Source organism: Calliopsis andreniformis, unplaced genomic scaffold (genome assembly GCF_051401765.1).
Source record: "Calliopsis andreniformis isolate RMS-2024a unplaced genomic scaffold, iyCalAndr_principal scaffold0017, whole genome shotgun sequence".
Lineage (NCBI taxonomy): Eukaryota > Metazoa > Arthropoda > Insecta > Hymenoptera > Andrenidae > Calliopsis > Calliopsis andreniformis.
The window spans coordinates 5,651,212-5,663,976 of record NW_027480429.1 but is presented as its reverse complement, the minus strand read 5'-3'; positions in this window follow the sequence as shown (position 1 = coordinate 5,663,976).

Genomic DNA, 12,765 nt, shown 5'->3' with positions numbered 1-12,765 from the left:
GATCGAATAACTAGTGCCTTAGAAGTCAACGCCAGAAGCATAAAATACAATATAAGTACAACAGTTTTTCCATCGTATAAAATGAATAATTGCAAACATTGTGAAAGTAATGGTCATTTCTACGTTTCCGGCAACCTAGGCTTCACTCTAGGGCGTTGCTCCACCAGATCGAATGGTTAGGTCCTTAGAAGTCAACGCCAGAAACATAAAATACGATATAAATACCACTGCTTTTCCGTCGTATAAAACGAATAATTGCAACCAGTGTGAAAGTTATGGTCATTTCTACGTTCCGGGCAACCTAGGCTTCACTCTGGGGCGGTGCTCCACCAGTTCGAATAGATAGGGCCTTAGAAGTCAACGCCAGAAGCATAAAATACAATAAGGATGCAACAGTTTTTCCATCGTATAACAGGAATAATTGCAACCAGTGTGAAGGTAATGGTATGTCCTACGTTCCGAGCAAGCTTGCCTTCACCCTAGGGTGTGGCTAAACCAGATCGAATAGTTAGGGCCTTAGAAGTCAACGCCCGGAGCATAAACTACAGAATAAATAGAACAGTTTTTCCATTGTATAAAACGAATAACTGCTACCAGTGTGAAAGTTATGGTCATTTCTACGTGCCGGGCAACCTAGGCTTCACTCTAGGGCGCTGCTCCACCAGATCGAATAGGTAGTGCCCTAGAAGTCAGCGCCAGAAGCATAAAATACAATATAAGTACAACAGTTTTTCCATCGTATAAAACGAATAATTGCATCCAGTATGAAAGTTATGGTCATTTCTACTTTCCGGGCAACCTAGGCTTCACCCTAGGGCGTTGCTCCAACAGATTGAATAGTTAGGGCCTTAGAAGTCAACGCCCGATGCATGAAATACAAAATAAATAGAACAGTTGTTCCATCGTATAAAACGAATAATTGCTACCAGTGTGAAAGTTCTGGTCATTTCTACGTTCCGGGCAACCTAGGCTTCACTCTAGGGCGTTGCTCCACCAGATCGAACAGTTAGGGCTTTAGAAGTCAACGCCCGAAGCATAAAATACAATATAAATATAACAGTTTTTCCATCGTATAAAACGAATATTTGCAACAAGTATCAGAGTTGTGGTTATTTCTACTTTCCGGGTATCCTAGGCTTCACCCTAGGGAGTTGCTCCAACAGATTGCATAGTTAGGGCCTTAGAAGTCAACGCCCGAAGCATAAAATACAAAACAAATAGAACAGTTTTTCCATCGTATAGCATGACTAATTGCAACCAGAGCGAAAGTAACGATCATTTCGACGTTTCGGGCATCCTAGACTTAACTCTAGGGCGTTGTTCCACCAGATCGAAAAGTTAGGGCCTAAGAAGTCAACGCCAGAAGCATAAAATACAATATAAATATAACAGTTTTTCCATCGTATAAAACGAATAATAGCAACCAGTGTGAAAGTTCTGGTCATTTCTACGTTCCCGGCAACCTAGGCTTCACTCTAGGGCGTTGCTCCACCAGATCGAATAGTTAGAGCCTTAGAAGTCAACGCCATAAGAATAAAATTCAATATAAACACAACAGTTTTTCCATCGTATAAAACGAATAATAGCAACCAGTGTGAAAGTTATGGTCATTTCTACGTACCGGGCAACCTAGGCTTCACTCCAGGGCGTTGCTCCACCAGATCGAATAGTTACGGCCTAAGAAGTCAACGCCAGAAGCATAGAATACGATAAAGATGCAACAGTTTTTCCATCGTATAAAACGAATAATTGCAACCAGTGTGAAAGTTATGGTCATTTCTACATTCCGAGCAACCTAGGCTTCACTCTAGGGCGTTGTTCCACGAGATCGAATAGTTAGGGCCTAAGATGTCAACACCAGAAAAATAAAATACAAAATAAATACAACAGTTTTTCCATCGAATAAAATGTATAATTGCAAACATTGCGAAAGTAATGGCCATTTCTACGTTCCGGGCAACCTAGGCATCACCCTAGGGCGTTGCTCCACCAGATCGAATAACTAGTGCCTTAGAAGTCAACGCCAGAAGCATAAAATACAATATAAGTACAACAGTTTTTCCATCGTATAAAATGAATAATTGCAAACATTGTGAAAGTAATGGTCATTTCTACGTTTCCGGCAACCTAGGCTTCACTCTAGGGCGTTGCTCCACCAGATCGAATGGTTAGGTCCTTAGAAGTCAACGCCCGAAGTATAAAATACAAAATAAATAGAACAGTTTTTCCATCGTATAAAACGAATAGTTGCTACCGGTGTGAAAGTTATGGTCATTTCTACGTTCCGGGCTACCTATGCTTCACTCTAGGGCGGTGCTCTACCAGATTAAATAGATAGTGCCTAAGAAGTCAACGCCAGAAGTATAAAATACAATTAAATACAACAGCTTTTCCATCGTATATAATGTATATTTGCAAACAGTCCGAAAGTAATGGTCATTTCCATGTTCCGGGCAACCTAGTCTTCACCCTAGGGCGTTGTTCCACCAGATCGAATAGTTAGGGCCTAAGAAGTCAACGCCAGAAGAATAAAATACAATACAAGTACAAAAGTTTTTCCATCGTATAAAATGAATAATTACAAACATTGTGAAAGTAATGGTCATTTCTACGTTCGGGCAACCTAGGCGTCACTCTAGGGCGTTGCTCCACCACATCTAATAGCTACGGCCTTAGAAGTCAGCCCCAGATGAATAAAATACAATAAAGGTGCCACAGCTTTTCCATCGTATAAAACGAATAATTGCAACCAGTGTGAAAGTTATGGTCATTTCTACGTTCCCGGCAACCTAGGCTTCACCCTTGGGCGTTGTTCCATCAGATCGAACAGTTAGGGCCTAAGAATTCAACGCCAGAAGCATAAAATACAATATAAATATAACAGTCTTTCCATCGTATAAAACGAAAGATAGCAGCCAGTGTGAAAGTTATGGTCATTTCTACGTTCCGGGCTACCTAGGCTTCACTCTAGGACGGTGCTCCACCAGATCAAATAGTTAGGGCCTAAGAAGTCAACGCCAGAAGCATAAAATACAACATAAATACAACAGATTTTCCATCGTATATAATGTATATTTGCAAACAGTGTGAAAGTAATGGTCACTTCTACGTACCGGGCAACCCAGGCTCCACTCCAGGGTGTTGCTCCACCAGATCGAATAGTTAGGGCCTTAGAAGTCAAAGCCAGGAGCATAAGATACAATAAAAATACAACAGTCTTTTCATCGTATTACAGGAATAATTGCAATAAGCGTGAAAGTAATGATCATTTCGGCGCTTCGGGCATCCTAGACATAACTCTGAGGCATTGCTCCTCCATATCGAATAGTTGGGGCCTAACAAGTCAATGCCAGAAGCATAAAATACAATATAAATACAACAGCTTTGGCATCGAATAAATTAATAATTGCAAACAGTGTGAATGTAATGGTTATTTCTACGTTCCGGGCAACCTAGGCTTCACTCTACGGCGTTGTTCCACCAGATCGAATAGCTAGGGCCTATGAAGTCAACACCAGAAGAATAAAATACAAAATAAATACAACAGCGTTTACACTGTATAAAACGAATAATTGCAACCTGTGTGAAGGTTATGGTCATATCTACGTTCCGGGCAACCTAGGCTTCACTGTCGGGCGTTGCTCCACCAGATCGAAATGTTAGGGCCTAAGAAGTCAACGCCCGAAGCATAAAATACGATATAAATACAACAGCATTTCCATCGTATTAAATGAATAATTGCAAACAGTGTGAAAGTAGTGGTCATTTCTACGTTCCGGGCAACCTAGGCTTCACTGTATGGCGTTCTTCCACCACATCGAATAGCTACGGCCTCAGAAGTCCACGCCTGAAGCATAAAATACAATAAAAATACAACAGTCTTTTCATCGTATAACAGGAATAATTGCAACAAGCGTGATAGTAATGATCATTTCGGCGTTTCGGGCATCCTAGACTTAACTCTGAGGCATTTCTCCACCAGATCGAATATTTAGGGCCTTAGAAGTCAACGCCAGAAGCATAAAATACAATATAAATACAACAGTTTTTCCATCGTATAAAACGCATAATTGCAACCAGTATGCAACTTATGGTCATTTCTACATTCCGAGCAACCTAGGTTTCACTCTAGGTCGTTGCTCCTCCAGATCGAATAGTTAGGGCGTTAGAAGTCAACGCCAGAAGCATAAAATACGATACAAATACAACAGCTGTTCCATCGTATAAAAGGAATAATTGCAAACAGTGTGAAAGTAATGGTCATTTCTACGTTCGGGGCAACCTAGGCTTCACTCTACGTCCTTGTTCCACCAGACCGAGTAGTTAGGGCCTAAGAAGTCAACACCAGAAGAATAAAATACAATAAAAATACAACAGTCTTTCCATCCTATAACAGGAATAATTGCAACCCGTGTGAAAGTGATGGTCATTTCTACGTTCCAGGCAACCTAGGCTTCACTCTAGGGCGTTGTTCCACAAGATCGAATAGTTAGGGCCTAAGAAGTCAACGCCAGAAGCATAAAATGCAATAAAAATACAACAGTTTTTCCATCGTATAGCAGGAATAATTTGCAACCAGTGTGATAGTAGTGGTCACTTCTACGTTCCGGGCAACCCAGGTTTCACTCCAGGGCGTTGCTCCACCAGATCGAATAGTTACGGCCTAAGAAGTCAAAGCCAGAAGCATAAAATACGATAAAGATAAAACAGTTTTTCCATCGTATAAAACTAATAATTGCAACCAGTGTGAATGTGGTGGTCATTTCTACGTTCCGGGCAACCTAGGCTTCACCCTGGGCCGATGTTCCACCAGATCGAATAGTTAGGGCCTAAGAAGTGAACGCCAGAAGCATAAAGTACAATATAAATACAACAGTTTTTCCATCATATAAAACGAATGATAGCAACCAGTGTGAAAGTTATGGTCATTTCTACGTTCCGGGCAACCTAGGCTGCACTCTAGGGCGTTGCTCCACCAGATCGAGTAGTTAGCGCCTTAGAAGTCAACGCCCGAAGCATAAAATACAAAATAAATAAAACAGTTTTTCAATCGTATAAAACGAAAAATTGCAAACAGTGTGATAGATATGGACATTTCTACGATCCGGGCTACCTAGGCTTCACTCTATGGCGTTCTTCCACCACATCGAATAGCAACGGCCTCAGAAGTCAACGCCAGAAGCATAAATACAATATAAATATAACAGTTTTTCCATCGTATAAAATGAATAATTGCTACCAGTGTGAAAGTTATGGTCATTTCTACTTTCCGGGCAACCTACGCTTCCCCCTAGGGCGTTGATCCACCAGATTGAATAGTTAGGGCCTAAGAAGTCAACGCCAGAAGCATAAAATACGATATAAATACAACAGCTTATCCATCGTATAAAACAACTAATTGCAACCAGTGTGAAAGTTATGGTCATTTCTACGTTCCGGGCAACCTAGGCTTCCCCCTAGGGCGTTGCTCCAACAGATTGCATAGTTAGGGCCTTAGAAGCTAATGCCCGAAGCATAACATGCAGTAAAGATACAACAGTTTTTCCATCGTATAGCAGGAATAATTTGCAACCAGTGTGAAGGTTATGGTCGTATCTACGTTCCGGGCAACCTAGGCATCACTGTAGGGTGTTGCTCCACCAGATCGAATAGTTAGGTCCTCCGAAGTCAACGCCAGAAGCATAAAATACGATATAAATACAACAGCTTTTCAATCGTATAAAAGTAATAATTGCAAACAGTGTGAAAGTAATGCTCATTCCTACGTTCCGGGCATCCTAGGCTTCTCTCTACGGCGTTGTTCAACCAGATCGAATAGTTAGGGCCTAAGAAATCAACACCAGAAGAATAAAATACAAAATAAGTACAACAGCCTTTACACCGTATAAAACGAATAATTGCAACCTGTGTGAAGGTTATGGTCATATCTACGTTCCGGGAAACCTAGGCTTCACTGTAGGGCGTTGCTCCACCAGATCGAAATGTTAGGGCCTAAGAAGTCAACGCCCGAAGCATAAAATACGATATAAATACAACAGCTTTTCCATCGTATAAAATGAATAATTGCAAACAGTGTGAAGGTAATGGTGATTTCTACGTTCCGGGCAACCTAGGCTTCACCCTATGGCGTTGTACCGCCAGATCGAATAGTTAGGGCCTAAGAAGTCAACACCAGAAGAATAAAATATAAAATAAATACAACAGCCTTTACACCGCATAAAACGAATAATTGCAATCTGTGTGAAGGTTATGGTCATGTCTACGTTCCGGGCAACCTAGGCTTCACTCTAGGGCGTTGTTCCACCAGATCGAATAGTTAGGGCCTAAGAAGTGAACGCCAGAAGCATAAAATGCAATAAAAATACAGCAGTTTTTCCATCGTATAGCAGGAATAATTTGCAACCAGTGTGATAGTAGTGGTCATTTCTACGTTCCGGGCAACCCAGGTTTCACTCCAGGGCGTTGCTCCACCAGATCGAATAGTTACGGCCTAAGAAGTCAACGCCAGAAGCATAAAATAAAAAATAAATACAACAGCCTTTACACCGTATAAAACGAATAATTGCAAACTGTGTGAAGGTTATGGTCATATCTACGTTCCGGGCAACCTAGCCTTTACTGTCGGGCGTTGCTCCACCAGATCGAAATGTTAGGGCCTAAGAAGTCAACGCCCGAAGCATAAAATACGATATAAATACAACAGCATTTCCATAGTATTAAATGAATAATTGCAAACACTGTGAAAGTAGTGGTCATTTCTACGTTCCGGGCAACATAGGCTTCACTCTAGGGCGTTGTTCCACCAGATCGAATAGTTAGGGCCTAAGAAGTGAACGCCAGAAGCATAAAATACGATATAAATACAACAGTTTTTCCATCATATAAAACGAATGATAGCAACCTGTGTGAAAGTTATGGTCATTTCTACGTTCCGGGCAATCTAGGCTGCACTCTAGTGCGTTGCTCCACCAGATCGAATAGTTAGGGCCTTAGAAGTCAACGCCCGAAGCATTAAATACAAAATAAATAGAACAGTTTTTCCATTGTATCAAACGAATAATTGCTAGCAGTGTGAAAGCTATAGTCATTTCTACGTTCCGCGCAACCTGGGCTTTACACTAGGGCGTTGTTCCACCAGATGGAATAGTTAGGGCCTAAGAAGTCAACGCCAGAAGCATAAAATACGATATAAATACAACAGCTTTTCCATCGTAAAAAACAAATAATTGCAACCAGAGTGAAGGTTATGGTCACTTCTACGTTCCGGGCAACCTAGGCTTCTCTGTATGGCGTTCTTCCACCACATCGAATAGCTACGGCCTCAGAAATCAACGCCCGAAGTATAAAATTCAATAAAAATACAACAGTCTTTCCATCCTATAACAGGAATAATTGCTACCCGTGTGAAAGTGATTGTCATTTCTACGTTCCAGGCAACCTAGGCTTCACTCTAGGGCGTTGCTCCACCAGATCAAACAGTTAGGGCCTTAGAAGTCAACGACCGAAGCATTAAATACAAAATAAATTGAACAGTTCTTCCATTGTATAAAACGAATAATTGCTACCAGTCTAAAATGTATGGTCATTTCTACGTTCCGGGCAACCTAGGCTTCACCCTGGGCCGATGTTCCACCAGATCGAATAGTTAGGGCCTAAGAAGTGAACGCCAGAAGCATAAAGTACAATATAAATACAACAGTTTTTCCATCATATTAAACGAATGATAGCAACCAGTGTGAAAGTTATGGTCATTTCTACGTTCCGGGCAACCTAGGCTGCACTCTAGGGCGTTGCTCCACCAGATCGAGTAGTTAGCGCCTTAGAAGTCAACGCCCGAAGCATAAAATACAAAATAAATAAAACAGTTTTTCAATCGTATAAAACGAAAAATTGCAAACAGTGTGAAAGATATGGACATTTCTACGATCCGGGCTACCTAGGCTTCACTCTATGGCGTTCTTCCACCACATCGAATAGCAACGGCCTCAGAAGTCAACGCCAGAAGCATAAATACAATATAAATATAACAGTTTTTCCATCGTATAAAATGAATAATTGCTACCAGTGTGAAAGTTATGGTCATTTCTACTTTCCGGGCAACCTACGCTTCCCCCTAGGGCGTTGATCCACCAGATTGAATAGTTAGGGCCTAAGAAGTCAACGCCAGAAGCATAAAATACGATATAAATACAACAGCTTATCCATCGTATAAAACAACTAATTGCAACCAGTGTGAAAGTTATGGTCATTTCTACGTTCCGGGCAACCTAGGCTTCCCCCTAGGGCGTTGCTCCAACAGATTGCATAGTTAGGGCCTTAGAAGCTAATGCCCGAAGCATAACATGCAGTAAAGATACAACAGTTTTTCCATCGTATAGCAGGAATAATTTGCAACCAGTGTGAAGGTTATGGTCGTATCTACGTTCCGGGCAACCTAGGCATCACTGTAGGGTGTTGCTCCACCAGATCGAATAGTTAGGTCCTCCGAAGTCAACGCCAGAAGCATAAAATACGATATAAATACAACAGCTTTTCAATCGTATAAAAGGAATAATTGCAAACAGTGTGAAAGTAATGGTCATTCCTACGTTCCGGGCAACCTAGGCTTCTCTCTACGGCGTTGTTCAACCAGATCGAATAGTTAGGGCCTAAGAAATCAACACCAGAAGAATAAAATACAAAATAAGTACAACAGCCTTTACACCGTATAAAACGAATAATTGCAACCTGTGTGAAGGTTATGGTCATATCTACGTTCCGGGAAACCTAGGCTTCACTGTAGGGCGTTGCTCCACCAGATCGAAATGTTAGGGCCTAAGAAGTCAACGCCCGAAGCATAAAATACGATATAAATACAACAGCTTTTCCATCGTATAAAATGAATAATTGCAAACAGTGTGAAGGTAATGGTGATTTCTACGTTCCGGGCAACCTAGGCTTCACCCTAGGGCGTTGTTCCACCAGATCGAATGGTTAGGGCCTAAGAAGTGAACGCCAGAAGCATAAAATACCATATAAATACAACAGTTTTTCCATCGTATAAAAAGAATAATTGCAACCAGTTTGAAAGTTATGGTCATTTCTACATTCCGAGCAACCTAGGCTTTACTCTAGGCCGTTGCTCCAACAGGTTGAATAGTTAGGGCCTTAGAAGTCAACGCCAGAAGCATAAAATACGATATAAATACAGCAGCTTTTCCATCGTATAAAAGGAATAATTGCAAACAGTGTGAAAGTAATGGTCATTTCTACGTTCCGGGCAACCTAGGCTTCACTCTACGGCGTCGTGCCACCAGATCGAATAGTTAGGGCCTAAGAAATCAACACCAGAAGAATAAAATACAAAATAAGTACAACAGCCTTTACACCGTATAAAACGAATAATTGCAACCTGTGTGAAGGTTATGGTCGTATCTACGTTCCGGGCAACCTAGGCATCACTGTAGGGCGTTGCTCCACCAGATCGAATAGTTAGGTCCTTAGAAGTCAACGCCAGAAGCATAAAATACGGTATAAATACAACAGCTTTTCCATCGTATAAAAGGAGTAATTGCAAACAGTGTGAAAGTAATGGTCATTTCTACGTTCCGGGCAACCTAGGCTTCACCCTATGGCGATGTACCGCCAGATCGAATAGTTAGGGCCTAAGAAGTCAACACCAGAAGAATAAAATATAAAATAAATACAACAGCCTTTACACCGCATAAAACGAATAATTGCAATCTGTGTGAAGGTTATGGTCATGTCTACGTTCCGGGCAACCTAGGCTTCACTCTAGGGCGTTGTTCCACCAGATCGAATAGTTAGGGCCTAAGAAGTGAACGCCAGAAGCATAAAATGCAATAAAAATACAGCAGTTTTTCCATCGTATAGCAGGAATAATTTGCAACCAGTGTGATAGTAGTGGTCATTTCTACGTTCCGGGCAACCCAGGTTTCACTCCAGGGCGTTGCTCCACCAGATCGGATAGTTACGGCCTAAGAAGTCAACGCCAGAAGCATAAAATAAAAAATAAATACAACAGCCTTTACACCGTATAAAACGAATAATTGCAAACTGTGTGAAGGTTATGGTCATATCTACGTTCCGGGCAACCTAGCCTTTACTGTCGGGCGTTGCTCCACCAGATCGAAATGTTAGGGCCTAAGAAGTCAACGCCCGAAGCATAAAATACGATATAAATACAACAGCATTTCCATAGTATTAAATGAATAATTGCAAACACTGTGAAAGTAGTGGTCATTTCTACGTTCCGGGCAACCTAGGCTTCACTCTACGGCGTCGTGCCACCAGATCGAATAGTTAGGGCCTAAGAAATCAACACCAGAAGAATAAAATACAAAATAAGTACAACAGCCTTTACACCGTATAAAACGAATAATTGCAACCTGTGTGAAGGTTATGGTCGTATCTACGTTCCGGGCAACCTAGGCATCACTGTAGGGCGTTGCTCCACCAGATCGAATAGTTAGGTCCTTAGAAGTCAACGCCAGAAGCATAAAATACGGTATAAATACAACAGCTTTTCCATCGTATAAAAGGAGTAATTGCAAACAGTGTGAAAGTAATGGTCATTTCTACGTTCCGGGCAACCTAGGCTTCACCCTATGGCGATGTACCGCCAGATCGAATAGTTAGGGCCTAAGAAGTCAACACCAGAAGAATAAAATATAAAATAAATACAACAGCCTTTACACCGCATAAAACGAATAATTGCAATCTGTGTGAAGGTTATGGTCATGTCTACGTTCCGGGCAACCTAGGCTTCACTCTAGGGCGTTGTTCCACCAGATCGAATAGTTAGGGCCTAAGAAGTGAACGCCAGAAGCATAAAATGCAATAAAAATACAGCAGTTTTTCCATCGTATAGCAGGAATAATTTGCAACCAGTGTGATAGTAGTGGTCATTTCTACGTTCCGGGCAACCCAGGTTTCACTCCAGGGCGTTGCTCCACCAGATCGAATAGTTACGGCCTAAGAAGTCAACGCCAGAAGCATAAAATAAAAAATAAATACAACAGCCTTTACACCGTATAAAACGAATAATTGCAAACTGTGTGAAGGTTATGGTCATATCTACGTTCCGGGCAACCTAGCCTTTACTGTCGGGCGTTGCTCCACCAGATCGAAATGTTAGGGCCTAAGAAGTCAACGCCCGAAGCATAAAATACGATATAAATACAACAGCATTTCCATAGTATTAAATGAATAATTGCAAACACTGTGAAAGTAGTGGTCATTTCTACGTTCCGGGCAACATAGGCTTCACTCTAGGGCGTTGTTCCACCAGATCGAATAGTTAGGGCCTAAGAAGTGAACGCCAGAAGCATAAAATACGATATAAATACAACAGTTTTTCCATCATATAAAACGAATGATAGCAACCAGTGTGAAAGTTATGGTCATTTCTACATTTCGAGCAACCTAGGCTTCACTCTAGGTCGTTGCTCCACCTGATCGAATAGTTAGGGCCTGAGAAGTCAACGCCCGAAGCATTAAATACAAAATAAATAAAACAGATTTTCCATTGTATCAAACGAATAATTGCTACCAGTGTGAAAGTTATGGTCATTTCTACGGTCCGCGCAACCTGGGCTTTACTCTAGGGCGTTGTTCCACCAGATGGAATAGTTAGGGCCTAAGAAGTCAACGCCAGAAGCATAAAATTCGATATAAATACAACAGCTTTTCCATCGTATAAAACAAATAATTGCAACCAGTGTGAAAGTTATTGTCATTCCTACGTTCCCGGCAACCTAGGCTTCACTGTATGGCGTTCTACCACCACATCGGATAGCTACGGCCGCAGAAGTCAACGCCTGAAGTATAAAATACAATAAAAATACAACAGTCTTTCCATCCTATAACAGGAATAATTGCAACCCATGTGAAAGGGACGGTCATTTCTACGTTCCAGGCAACCTAGGCTTCACTCTAGGGCGTAGCTCCACCAGATCAAACAGTTAGGGCCTTAGAAGTCAACGCCCGAAGCATTAAATACAAAATAAATAGAACAGTTTTGCCATTGTATAAAACGAATAATTGCTACCAGTGTAAAAGTTATGGTCATTTCTACTTTCCGGGCAACCTAGGCTTCACTCTAGGCCGTTGTTCCACCAGATCGAATAGTTAGGGCCTAAGAAGTGAACGCCAGAAGCATAAAATACAATATAAATACAACAGTTTTTCCATCATATAAAACGAATGATAGCAACCTGTGTGAAAGTTATGGTCATTTCTACGTTCCGCGCAATCTAGGCTGCACTCTAGTGCGTTGCTCCACCAGATCGAATAGTTAGGGCCTTAGAAGTCAAGGCCCGAAGCATTAAATACAAAATAAATAGAACAGTTTTTCCATTGTATCAAACGAATAATTGCTAGCAGTGTGAAAGCTATAGTCATTTCTACGTTCCGCGCAACCTGGGCTTTACACTAGGGCGTTGTTCCACCAGATGGAATAGTTAGGGCCTAAGAAGTCAATGCCAGAAGCATAAAATACGATATAAATACAACAGCTTTTCCATCGTAAAAAACAAATAATTGCAACCAGAGTGAAGGTTATGGTCACTTCTACGTTCCGGGCAACCTAGGCTTCACTGTATGGCGTTCTTCCACCACATCGAATAGCTACGGCCTCAGAAGTCAACGCCCGAAGTATAAAATTCAATAAAAATACAACAGTCTTTCCATCCTATAACAGGAATAATTGCTACCCGTGTGAAAGTGATTGTCATTTCCACGTTCCAGGCAACCTAGGCTTCACTC